This window comes from Henckelia pumila, chromosome 3, assembly GCF_033568475.1.
Source record: "Henckelia pumila isolate YLH828 chromosome 3, ASM3356847v2, whole genome shotgun sequence".
Taxonomy (NCBI): Eukaryota; Viridiplantae; Streptophyta; class Magnoliopsida; order Lamiales; family Gesneriaceae; genus Henckelia; species Henckelia pumila.
Window position 1 is genome coordinate 169,285,138 of NC_133122.1, and position 13,448 is coordinate 169,298,585.

Here is a 13,448-nt window from a genome sequence, read left to right on the forward strand (position 1 = left end):
ATGCATCTAATTTCAATTTTAAACCTCAAATCATTCAACTTTTACCAAATTTTATGGCCTAGATTCTGAAAATCCATATTTGCATTTAAGGGAATTTGAGGAGGTTTGCAACACTTATAATGATCAAAATTGTAGCATGGATATTGTTCGATTAAAGCTTTTCCCTTTTTCTTTAAAAGATAAAGCTAAAACATGGTTGCAAAATTTGAGATCAAGTTCAATAAGATCATGGGAAGAAATGCAACAAAAATTTCTAAAAAAGTTTTTTCCTTCCCATAGAACAAACTCTTTTAAAAGACAAATTACAACTTTTTTTCAAAAACAAGGGGAAACATTTTATCAATGTTGGGATAGATATAAAGAGTTACTTAATACATGCCCACATCATGGTTTTGAAATATGGAGGATAGTTTCTCACTTTTATGAAGGTTTAATACCTAAAGATAGGCAAATGATAGAATTCATGTGTAATGGAACTTTTGAAGATAAAAACCCAAATGAGGCTATGGAATATTTGGAGTCATTAGCAGAAAATACTCAAAATTGGGATAATATAGGCTCAATTGAACCACCAAGTAAAACCAATAATTCAACAAATTAGATTGGTATTTATCATCTTAAAGATGATGTAGATATTCAAGCCAAAATTGCATCTTTAGCAAGAAAAATTGAGTCATTAGAAATGAAAAGGAGTGATCAATTAAAAAGTGTTCAAGAAATTATTTGTCATATATGTGACACACATGATCATCTTACAAAAAATTGTCCTACTTTGCCTTCATTTAAAGAATGTCTCCATGAACATGCAAATTATGTTAACAATTTTAAAAACCAACATTAGATCCTTTTTCACAAACATATAATCCTGGTTGGAGAAATCATCATAATTTTAGTTGGAGGAACGATAATAATGCACAACCTTCACAACAACCTTTTCAAAATAACCAAAATCATCAAGGTTATGCTCCTTATATCCCACCTCCAAGAAAACATTTTGAAGATGAAATTCATGCATACATTCAAAAGCAAGAGTCTATCAATATTCAAAACATTCAATCTATGAATGATGTTAGGATCGGTTGAAAGTCTAGGGGGGGGGGGTGAATATACTTTCAAGCAGTTTAGTAGGAAATATTGAACTCAATCAGTTTAAGGAATGAGTTCGAGGCTTATCTTAGTGTCAAATGTAGTTTGGCAAACAAAATATGTGCGGAAATATGTCAAACTGCAGATTTAAAACACTGAGTGAATATCAGTTTAGGGTGTGTGTTGGTGATGAGTAAACTGAAATGATATGAGTAGTTTTTTATGGATGTTCGGAGATTTCAAACACTCCTACGTCACCTTTTCTTTCACCTCGGAAGGATTTCACTAGAAGACTTTGATTTATACAAGTAATTTGCACAAACCCAATCCAGTTTAGGACTTAAACACTGCCTAAACAAGAACTCCTAGTATAACACCTTAGTTTGAGTCCTAGACTGATATAACAATAGAGTAAATGTAACTCGAAATTCTTAACACAAGATCGACCCTTCAATGATCAGAATAATTCTTTTGAACGTTTGTGATTTGAGTTCCTTGATCGGATCTTGATCATAAAGAGCTTTTCGTGTTCTCGTAAGAATGACAGAGTTTTCAGTGCGTATTTTCACCTATCTTCTGATGTTGATCAAGATCTCTATTTATACCCTTTGGATTGCCAACGGTCATAAGTTTGAATTGTCTTTCTCATAAGATTTGAATTATTCCCGTTGGATTTGTCACTATCATCAACGATTTTTGGAGCCGACATTCCCTTAGTATCGCGGCACTACCTTCTGCAGAGATGTCAGAGTAAGGATGATCTTATCCGAAAATAGCACGGTAGTAAACTGTTGTGGACAATTGAAGCAATCAGTTTGACAAGGTTAAACTGATGGATTCAGTTTAGCGAGGTAAACTGCTTTGTATCCCTGAAGCAATCAGTTTGGCAAGGGTAAACTGATGGATTCAGTTTAGCGAGGTCAACTGCTTTGTATCCCTTTAGCGCGGTCGTTGATGGTTCAGTTTAGTGATTCAGTTTGGCAACGTAAACTGTATCTGTTGGTCATAGTGATGTCATCATTTCCTGAATATCAGTTTAGCCCTTTTTGTAGTTGCTCAAGTATTTTGGCTTTCTTTTGTAAATACCAAAACTAAATTTCCCAACAATTTCCCCATTTTTGGTGTTTATCAAAACATTGCAATTTATTATATGATAAACTGATATATATTGTCATCATGATGGACGGACGGAATGACTCACACGAATTGGTTAAGCTATGTATGACATGATTATGTGAATTTCTCATGAAAAACATTTCTCTCATGAAAAGTTTTGAAGAACTTTATGCATGTAGTATCACGAGGAGCTTATAGAGCATGATTTTGTGAGATGTATGACAATGGCATGACATGTTATGTTATGATACGAAGTATGACATGGTGCATGAAAAATATTTTGATGACTTATGCGTCTTGTGGTGATTATACGTGATATGCACTTTGGGATGAGCTCCAAAGCGGCTATCCAAAGAATGAAAGTTTACGGGCGTAATGCCATATGCTTGTTGATCAACAGAAAACTATGAATAGCTCATTATGACGGTTGTCACACTACTCATACTTCATCACCCCAAATATTTTTATGTTATGGCTACATCAAAGTTATGTTTATTGCATGAAAGCTTAAGTTAATGTTTTTATAGCGACCCTACCCGGATCCACTATCTAATCAGAGTTTAATTAGCGCATCCAATAAATACTTAAAGTGTAAAGAGCGGAATATATCAAATACAACAAATCCAATCAGCAGAATACAACCGACGATAAAATAGTATATAAATACTCTTATACAACCAAATCAAAAGTCTTAGGGTAACAAACCCTACCACTAAAGTCTCGCAGCAACAGGTAGCAACCTCAACCCTGCTGCGAGTCACCTGGACCGTCCAGCCTCAAACCTGCCCCGCCACAAGGAATCCCAAAAGAAACCAACACAGGAGCATGAGCGACAACGCTCAATACAAAAGCAATGATATATAGACTAATATGCAGAAAGTAAATGACTTTAAAATACTGGTTAAAATAGTCTACTCAGTGCGCCAATGAATATACAGTACCGTGCTAAAAGAGCGACTCCGCGGGGTACTCGTATATTCTCCTATCAAATATAGCGTCAAAACCCACCGTCGTGGCCGCTCTTAGTGATAGCGAAACCAGGGGCTGAGTCTCCCCAGACACGAATCCATAAGGAGTAACCCCTCACCGATGGAAACCGTCAATGACTCACATCATACCATATGCAGTCAACCGTAAAAATATGCATGTGCTAAAGCCGTAAAACATGGTAAAACATATAGCACATACTCATGCAACATATAATCATATATATCATGTCGGCTATCTCGGTTAGTACTTACATACCTCTAACAACTGCAGGCAAATCCTACCACCACTGGTTTAGACTTCAAGCCTACTAGTCCAGTCTACTGCTACTACAATGTAATTATCCATGCATCAATAATTAAGCTCTAAAAGCCTTAACTAAGCTATTGAATACTCCTAAATATTTTTAGGAATACAAATATATACATGCGTCCGTCTTCAGCCCTTTGCTGCCGCTTGCCTCAAAACTAGGCCACTGCTCCGCTACGACGCCTGGATTGCTATTCCACTTCCGGATTCCCTATAGGACGTCTAAAAATCCCTAGATCTGAGTTAGAAGGCCTAGGAATTGAGAGAGAAGAGAGGAGAGGTGCGAGTGAAAATGAATCTCGGCTCCCCTTTTTATAGACGAAGTTCGGGCCGTTCGAACCCAGTTCTGAGCCTCCGAACACGATCAGAGCGTCCGATCCCGACTTCGGACCGTCCGTTGTCCCATCCACACATAAGCCATGACGTCACCTCACTGACGTAATTTATGACGTAAGCTCTAGCACTGTTCGGATCCTCGAACCTGCCGACGGACTGTCCGAACACGAAAAAACATGTAACAACATGTAATCATAGAAATATGCTCCATTCTTAAATCCTCAAAGCATAGCTATTCATCTAAAGCATTATCATATCAAGCATATCAATATATTCATATCTAGAATGACATATCACAACATTCTAGCATTTATAATTGCATATTCTAAACCATAGAAATCTCTAGGTTAATGCATAAATGCAATGCATGTTTCAAAGAATAGGCTATCAAATCTGATACCAATAAATCTTAGTTCTTGGGATCCCGGGGAAATAAAATCTTTAACCGACCACCAACTTACCCAATCGAGGTGGCGTTAAATATATCAATTCCCCTGACTTTAGTGCAACTACGGAGCCTCCGAACTTCACTTTGGATCGTTCGAACGTCTTCGGATCCTCCGGTCATCTCCTCGGGCTTTCCGATCATTAGGAATATTAATTATGATTAATTTTCTTAATCACTTTATTGGGTTACGGGTTACTATATTCTCCCCCACTTAAGAAATTTCGTCCTCAAAATTTAAGTCTAGAGGAAAACACGAAACGTCAAAACAATGTTCATTATTACAACTAAACATTACAATGTATAAATCTTTCGTACAAAGAAAAGTACAAAAACATTAGAACAACTCTGGATGTTCAGCTCGCATCCGGCTCTCCAGCTCCCAAGTTGCTTCCTCAGTTCCTCTGCGCTGCCACTGCACCATCACTACAGTTATGCTCTTATTGCGAAGCACCTTGTCCTTCCTGTCAAGAATCCTGAGAGGTCTCTCCACGTAGGATAGATCCTGATCCAATTGCATCTCAGTCGGATGCAAGATGTGCGACTCATCCGCCATGTAATGTCTTAACAAAGACACGTGAAACACATCATGGATACTGGAAAGATATGGTGGCAAAGCTAAACGATAAGCCACATTTCCAACTTTCTCAAGAATCTCGAACGGACCGATAATTTTTGGCGACAAGTTGCCTTTGAGTCCAAATCTCATCACCTTCCGAAAAGGCGACACTCGCAGGAACACATGTTCCCCTACCTCAAAATGTAAAGGTATACGGTGAGTGTTAGCGTAGCTAGCTGTCGATCTTGGGCTGCCTTAATCCTCTTACGGATCATCTCCACTGCATCGATCATTTGCTGAATCATATGTGGGCCTTCGACTTGACGCTCGCCAACTTCGTCCCAAAATAAAGCTGGCGCACGACAGCGGCGTTCGTATAAAGCCTCGAATGGTGCCATGCCAATGCTGCTGTGGTAACTGTTGTTATAAGTAAATTCTACCAACGCCAAATGGTCATGCCACGCTGGTCCAAAATCCATCACTGTCACTCGAAGAATATCCTCGAGAGTACGAATAATCATCTCATTTTGCCCGTCGGTTTCCGGGTGGTAGGCTGTACTCAAATTCAGAGTAGTGCCAAGAGCTCGCTGGAAGCTACCCCAAAACCTAGAGGTAAACCTCGGATCTCTGTCGCTGACAATACTCAACGGAATTCCATGCAGACGAACAATCTCTGGCACATATAAACGTGCCATCCGATCGAAAGTAAAGTCCCAATTGTAAGGAAAGAAATGCGCAGACTTCGACAATCGATCAACAACAACCCAAATAGCATCACAATTTTTGGAAGTCATCGGTAAGTGGGTGACAAAATCCATCGTCACATGCTCCCACTTCCACTTAGGAATTTCTAAACTCTGGAGAAATCCACCGGGTCGTCGATATTCTGCCTTGACCTGCTGACACACAAGGCATCGAGATACAAACTGATAAACACTGCGCTTCATTCCTTTCCACCAAAACCTCGTACGTAGATCCTTGTACATTTTCATGCTTCCTGGATGCACAGAAAATCTACTACGGTGAGCCTGTGATAGAATCTCCTATTGTAATGTGGAATCATCAGGAACTACCACACATCCAGAGAGACACAACAGACCATCATTCTGCAAATGAAAACCAGAAGTATTCTCATCCTGAGCCAAACGGGCTAACTTCTGTGTCTTCAGATCAATGGCCTGCGACTCACGTATACGAGTATACAAGGCTGGTTCGGCAAGTACTGACGGAACGCGAACTCCCTGCTGTTCCTTCTTATGCCAAAAAGTGAAACCCAAAGAACGACACTCCTCTACCACTAGTGCAACTGAGCTGGTACGAAGCGAACTCACGTACACTTTGCGGCTAAGAGCATCCGCAACTGGATTAGAAGTGTCTGGATGGTACTTGATCTCAAAATCGTATTCCTTCAGCAAATCCAACCAACGACGTTGCCTCATGTTCAACTTAGCCTGAGTGAAAAAGTACCTCAAACTCTTATGATCAATGAAGATCTTGAATTTCTCACCATACAAATAATGACGTCATATCTTAAGAGAAAAGACGATGGCCGCAAGCTCTAAATCGTGTACGGGATAGTTCTCCTCGTGAGTCTTCAATTGCCTCGAGGCATAGGAAATCACATGACCTCTCTGCGATAACACACATCCAAACCCCTGGAGAGAAGCATCGGTGTGAACTAAAAAGCCTCCTGATCCAGACGGTAAAGCCAACATTGGAGCTGTAGTCAGACGGCGTCGTAACTCGTGAAAACTCTCCTCGCACTCCGATGTCCAAACAAAAGGCACATCCTTCCTCGTCAGCTGCGTCAAAGGCTTAGCAATCTGAGAAAAATTCTCCACGAATCTCCGTTAGCCTGTCATCCCAAGAAAACTACGAATCTCCGAAACTGTCGTCGGGCGCGACCAATTCAAAATGGCTTCCGTCTTACTAGGATCAACGGAAACACCATCTCGTGAAATAACATGACCAAGAAAGACAACTCGATCAATCCAGAATTCACACTTGTTCAACTTAGCATACAACTGCCTCTCTCTCAGTATCTGCAGTACTGTACGGATATGGAACATGTGCTCATCAATGCTGCGAGAATACACCAGGATATCGTCGATGAACACTACCAAGAACTTATCCAGGAAGTCACGAAATACTATGTTCATCAAATCCATGAAGACTGCAGGAGCATTCGTCAATCCAAACGGCATCACTAAGAACTCGTAGTCACCATATCGCGTACGAAATGCTGTCTTAGAGATGTCCACGTCTCTAACCCTCAAATAGTGATATCCCGACCGTAAATCGATCTTTGAGTAAACAGAAGTACTCTGTAAATGATCGAACAGATCATCTATCCGCGGAAGAGGATACTTATTCTTCACCGTCGCTTGGTTAAGTTGTCGATAGTCTATGCAAAGACGCATCGATCCATATTTCTTCTTAACAAAAAGTACTGGGGCTCCCCATGGAGAAACACTCGTCCAAATGTAACCCTTATAAAGAAGATCCTGAAGTGGACTCTGCAACTCTCTCATCTCAGAAGGTTCTAATCGATACGGACCTCTAGAAATCGGTGTTGTCCCTGACATTAGCTCAATACCAAACTCGATCTCCCTCACTGGTGGTAAGCCTGGAATCTCCTCCAAAAACACATCAGGAAACTCACGGACTACAGGTATCTCCTGGATGTCTGGTCCCTCCAACGATTCATCGATGGCGTAGATAAGGTAGCCTTCCCCGCCAGAATCTAAAGCACGCCGGGCTTTCAGAGCAGAAACCACTGGCATCGGGGGTCGCGCTCCCTCACCATATAAATACCATGCCTCACCATCCTCAGGATGAAACTGAACAGACCTCTGATAGCAATCCACTATCGCTCTGTTTGTAGTCAAGAGATCAATCCCAATAATGCAGTCAAAATCCTCCATAGCTAGGATCATCAGGTTAGCATTAAGCTGATACCCCTCAAAATCCAAAGAGCAACCAACCACTAGACGCTTAGCTAAGACCTCGCAACCCATCGGAGTAGAGACCACTAACAACATGTCTAAAGAAATAAACGGCAATCTATACTTCTTAGAAAAATTTGCTGAGATGAATGAGTGTGACGCACCCATATCAATCAAAACATATGAAGGAAAACCACATAAACTACAGGTACCTTCAATCATATGGTCACTATCTGCCTCCGCCTGCTCCTGGTTCAGTGCAAAGACCTGCCCCTGAACACGTGGCCGTAAGGAAGAATGACCACGGGAAGAAGTCAATCGCGGCGATGGCTGCGACTGCTGGTGCTGCTAATGAGAAGGCTGTTGCGGCTGCTGTACTGATGCCTGAGAACCTCTGGAACCACTAGCTGCTCCTATCAACATAGGGCTGTAGTGACCCTTACCAAGATCACCTACTAATCAGAAACTTAGGCATGAAATTAACTTAATTAAACAGAATTAAACTGCGGAAGCAATAACAATATACAATCCTAATTAAGGAATCTGTAATTACCCAAATATTTATACAACCAAATCGAATATTGTATCAACCCAGTACAATGAAATAAAACCCTAGGCAAAGCTCCAGCTGTCCAACCACTGCCTAGCCCCTCTTGGATCCACCCTCCTCATCCAAACGCAAACCTGCCCCATGGAATAGGGTGTCCAGATACACAAAGTACGAGACGTGAGCATAAAACGCTCAGCACAAGAGTATGATTATACATGCATGCAATTGTACTGTAGTGACCCTTACCCGGATCACCTACTAAACAGAACTTATGCATGCAATTAACTAATCAAAACAGTAATCAGAATTCGACTGCGGAATCCATAACATTTATACAATCCCAATAAAAGGAATCTGTAAATATCCAAAATAATATACAACCAAATCGAATAGCTGTATAAACCCAAAAAAACAGAATAAAAACCTAAACGAAGCTCTAGATGATCAATCACTGCCTAGCCCCTCTTGGATCCACCCGCCTCGTCCAATCGCAAACCTGCCCCATGGAATAGGGTGTCCAGAAACAAAGAGTACGAGACGTGAGCATAAAACGCTCAGTACGAGAGTATGAGTATACATGCATGCAAAGTGAACTCCCTATAACTCGAGGTCAAGGATCAGATAACAAAGACAGACCGGGCCCTGGTATGTAGCACGCTGTGCCGTCGCTTCAGGAGGTGGCTCCCATACCATAATACCAGTGGATTTACCGAACCCAAAGCCATGGAAGTCCATCTACTAACAGGATAGGGTACAACCCTACTAATAGACATCTCGAAGGAGATAGCTCAGTATGTAAATGAATGCAGCATAAATCAATGACATAAAAACCATGCAGTCACATAATACATGCATACTCAGTCAGGATATCTCGAACAGTACTTTCGTACCTCAAATCAGTGCAAGCTCTACCAACTCTAGGTCCACGCCTATAGTATGCTCTACACTGCCAAATGATACTACTATCATTATAGTGCTCTAAAAGCCTTAACTAAGTTATTGCATACTCCTAAATATTTATAGGAAGCAAAAGCTATACCTTCGTCCGTCGTTAGCCCTTTGATATCGATGCCTCCAGAACTTGGGCACAACTCCGCTACGACTATCGAATGCCTCGCCAACCCCCGGGTCAAGCCTAGGAAGACTAGAACTACTCAAATATTCCTGGAATAGAGAGGGATTCTCGGAATTGGCAAATGAAAGTGAACCCTCGGCCTTCTATTTATAGACATCGATCGGAACCTCTGATCCTGCCATCGGAGCTTCCAAAGATCCTCATCTGCCACGTGTCAAACTATCACTGGTTGACTTCGGATAGGGGTGATCGGAGCTTCCGATCCTACCACACGTCATGCCTGACGTAATACCATCGGAGCTTCCGATCCTGCATCGGAGCTTCCGATCTCGATCGAAACGTCCGATCCTGCATCGGAGCTTTCGATCCGTCCGGTACCCAATCTATTTAATTAGCATTGCTTAATCCCTTAATCACTGATTTTGGTTACGGGCTACTACATGTACCGTCTACTGACTAGAGGCCAAGGAACAGATGACAAAGACAGACCGGGCCCTGGTATGTATCACATTATGTCGTCGCTTCAGGAGGTGGCTCACATACCAAAAACCAATGGATACTCCGGACCCAATTCGATGGAAGTTAATCCACTAACAGGATAGGGTAAAACCCTACTAACAGACATCTCAAACGAGATAGCTCAATATGTAAATGAATTCAGCATAAAATCATGTCATATAAATCATGCAGTCACATAATACATGCATACTCAGTTAGGATATCTCGAACAGTACTTTCGTACCTCAATTACTAGGCAAACTCTATCAGCTCTAGGTCCACGCCTATAATCCGCACTACACTTTCAAATGATACTAATATCATTATAGTGCTCTAAAAGTCTTAACAAAGCTATTGCATACTCCTAAATATTTTTAGGAAGCAAAAGCTATACCTGCGTCCGTCGTCAGCCCGTTGCTGTCGCTTGCCTCAAAACTAGGCCACAGCTCCGCTACGACGCCTGGATCGCTACGCCACTTCTGGATTCCCAATGGGACGCCTAGAATTTCCTAGATCTAAGCTAGAAGACTAAGGAATTGAGAGAAGAGAGGTGATTGGTGCGTCTGAAAATGAATCTCGGCACCTCTATTTATAGACGGAGTTGGGGCCGTCCGAACCCCACTTCGGAGCCTCCGAACACGTTCGGACCGTCCGAACTCATCTTCGGAGCGTCCAAAGTCCCATCAATACGTCAGTCGTGATGTCATCTTGCTGATGTAATCAATGACGTAATACTCGACCCCGATCGGAGCGTCCGAACCTGCCGACGGAGCGTCCGAACACGTTCGCAGCCTCCGATCTTGGCTTCGGATCGTTCGATCACGTTCGGAGCCTCCTATCTTCCTTTCAGAGCGTCCGAACTTAGGGTTCCTAATTGAGATTAGTCCTTTAATCTCTTTATTTGGTTACGGGCTACTACATTCTCTCCCACTTAAGATATTTCTTCCTTGAAATAAAATCTTAAGTACTGAAAGCAAAACAACGTGCAAAAACATTCTTATTCAAATTAAACGTTTACAGAGTTCACAACTGAATACAACTCGAAAACAAAATCAAAATAACTCAGGATGTTCTGAACGCATCCTACTTTCCAGCTCCCAAGTGGCTTCTTCAATGCCTCGGCGCTGCCACTGAACTAAAACCAGAGGAATAACTTTATTACGCAAGACCTTATCCTTATGATCCAGAATACGAATAGATCTCTCTACATAAGTCAAATCTGTATCCACCTGAATTTCAGACGGCTGCAGAATATGAGATTGTTCCACCACATACCATCGCAACAGAGATACGTGGAACACGTCGTGAATACTGGACAGATACGGTGGCAAAGCTAAACGATAAGCCAGATCTCCAATGCTCTCCAAGATCTCAAAAGGACCAATAAATCTGGGAGACAAATTTCCCTTGAGGCCAAACCTGATAATCCTGCGGAAAGGAGAAACTCTCAGAAACACTTTCTCCCCAACATCAAACTGCAAAGGCCTACGCTTGGTATTATCATAGCTGGCCTGACGATCCTGTGCAGTTTTAATTCGTTTCTTGATCTGATCAACAATATCGGCTGCCTGCTGGACTAACTCTGGTCCCTCAGCCTGTCTCTCCCCCACTTCTTCCCAGAAGAGTAGAGTACGACAACGTCCCCCGTACAACGCCTCGAAAGGTGCCATCCCAATGCTACTATGATAGCTGTTGTTGTACGCGAACTCAATCAATGGCAAATGATCCTGCAAGGCTGAACCAAAATTCATGGCGCACGCTCGAAGCATATCCTCCAAAGTACGGATAGTGCGCTCTGACTGTCCATCAGTCTCCGGGTGATAGGCAGTACTCAAACTGAGAGTAGTGCCCATCGCACGCTGAACACTCCCCTAGAATCTAGAAGTAAACCTGGGGTCTCGATCGCTGACAATGCTCACAGGTACTCCATGAAGTCGAACGATCTCCTGGATGTACAACCGAGCCATACGATCTATAGAATACTCTCGGCTATAGGCAATGAAATGCGCTGACTTGGTGAGTCGTTCCACCACAACCCAGATAGCATCACAATTCCTCGAGGATACCGGCAAATGGGTCACAAAATCCATCGTGATAAGCTCCCATTTCCACTCAGGAATAGGCAGACTGTGAAGCAAATCTCCAGGTCGTCGGTGCTCTGCCTTGACCTGCTGACAAACCAAGCATTTCGAAACATACTGATACACGTTGCGTTTCATCCCCTTCCACCAAAACCGTTACGTAGATCCTTGTACATCTTGCTGCTCCCCGGATGAATACTCAACTTAGTGCGATATGCCTGAGACAAAATCTCCTCTCGCAACTCTACATCCTCCGGAATCACAAGCCTCCCAGACAAACACAGAAAACCATCTGACTGATAGTGAAATCCAGACGTGCTACCCTCGTTGGCTAGACGAGCCAAATGCTAGGTCTTCGAATCAGACATCTGAGCATCCCGAATCCGCGAATACAAAGCTGGCTCAGATAATATTGCAAACATCTGGATACTCTGCATACCTTTCTTGTGCTTGAAGGTATACCCTGAAGAACAACAATCCTCGATCGCACTTGACATCGAACAAGTCTGAAGTGCGGATAGTCGCACCTTGCGACTCAAGGCATCAGCAGTGAGATTAGCAGCTCCCGGATGGTACTTGATCTTGCAATCTTAATCCTTCAGCAACTTCATCCAACGCCTTTGTCTCATGTTCAACTCCGCCTGAGTAAACAAATACTTGAGACTTTTGTGGTCGGTGAAGATCTCAAATTTCTCGACATATAGATAATGACGTCAGATCTTCAAAGCGAACACAATAGCTGCCAACTCCAAATCATGAACTGGATAATTGTCTTCGTGCAACTTCAACTGTCTAGAAGCGTATGCGATCACATGCCCATTCTGAGTTAGGACACAACCTAACTCCTGAAGAGAAGCATCTGTGTAGACCACATATCCTCCAGATCCCGACGGTAATGCCAACACCGGCGCAGAAGTCAACCGCCGTCGAAGCTCACAAAACTTCTCCTCATACTCTGAGGACCACTCGAAATCAACACCCTTGCAAGTAAGCTACGTCAACGGTCGAGCTAGCTGTGAGAAGTTCAGAATGAAGCGACGATAATATTCTGCTAGACCCAAAAAACTACGGATCTCAGCAACCGTCGTCGGACGCGACCAATTAAGCACCGCCTCTATCTTGCTCGGATCAACAGAAATCCCCTCCCTGGATATAATATGGCCAAGAAATATCACTCGATCCATCCAAAACTCGCACTTACTCAATTTGGCGTACAACTGCTCATTCCGAAGAGTCTGCAGTACCAACCGCAAGTGAGAAACATGCTCGTCTGCATCGCGCGAATATACCAGAATGTCGTCAATGAAAACCACGAAAAACTTATCCAGAAACCCCCTGAAAATGCGGTTCATTAGATCCATAAATATAGTCGGCGCATTAGTCAAACCGAAAGGCATCATTAGAAACTCGTAATGCCCATAGCGAGTATGAAATGCAGTCTTGGCTATGTCTTGGTCTCGG

The 13,448-nt window shown here is 42.5% G+C and overlaps 1 non-coding gene across 1 annotated transcript; it reads right to left on the bottom strand.

Moving 5' to 3' along the window:
• Window positions 1-282: 282 nt before the first annotated feature.
• LOC140894106 (small nucleolar RNA R71) lies at window positions 283-393 on the bottom strand. The gene has a single exon (XR_012153656.1). It is a non-coding gene; the product is annotated as a small nucleolar RNA R71 (small nucleolar RNA).
• Window positions 394-13,448: the final 13,055 nt, after the last annotated feature.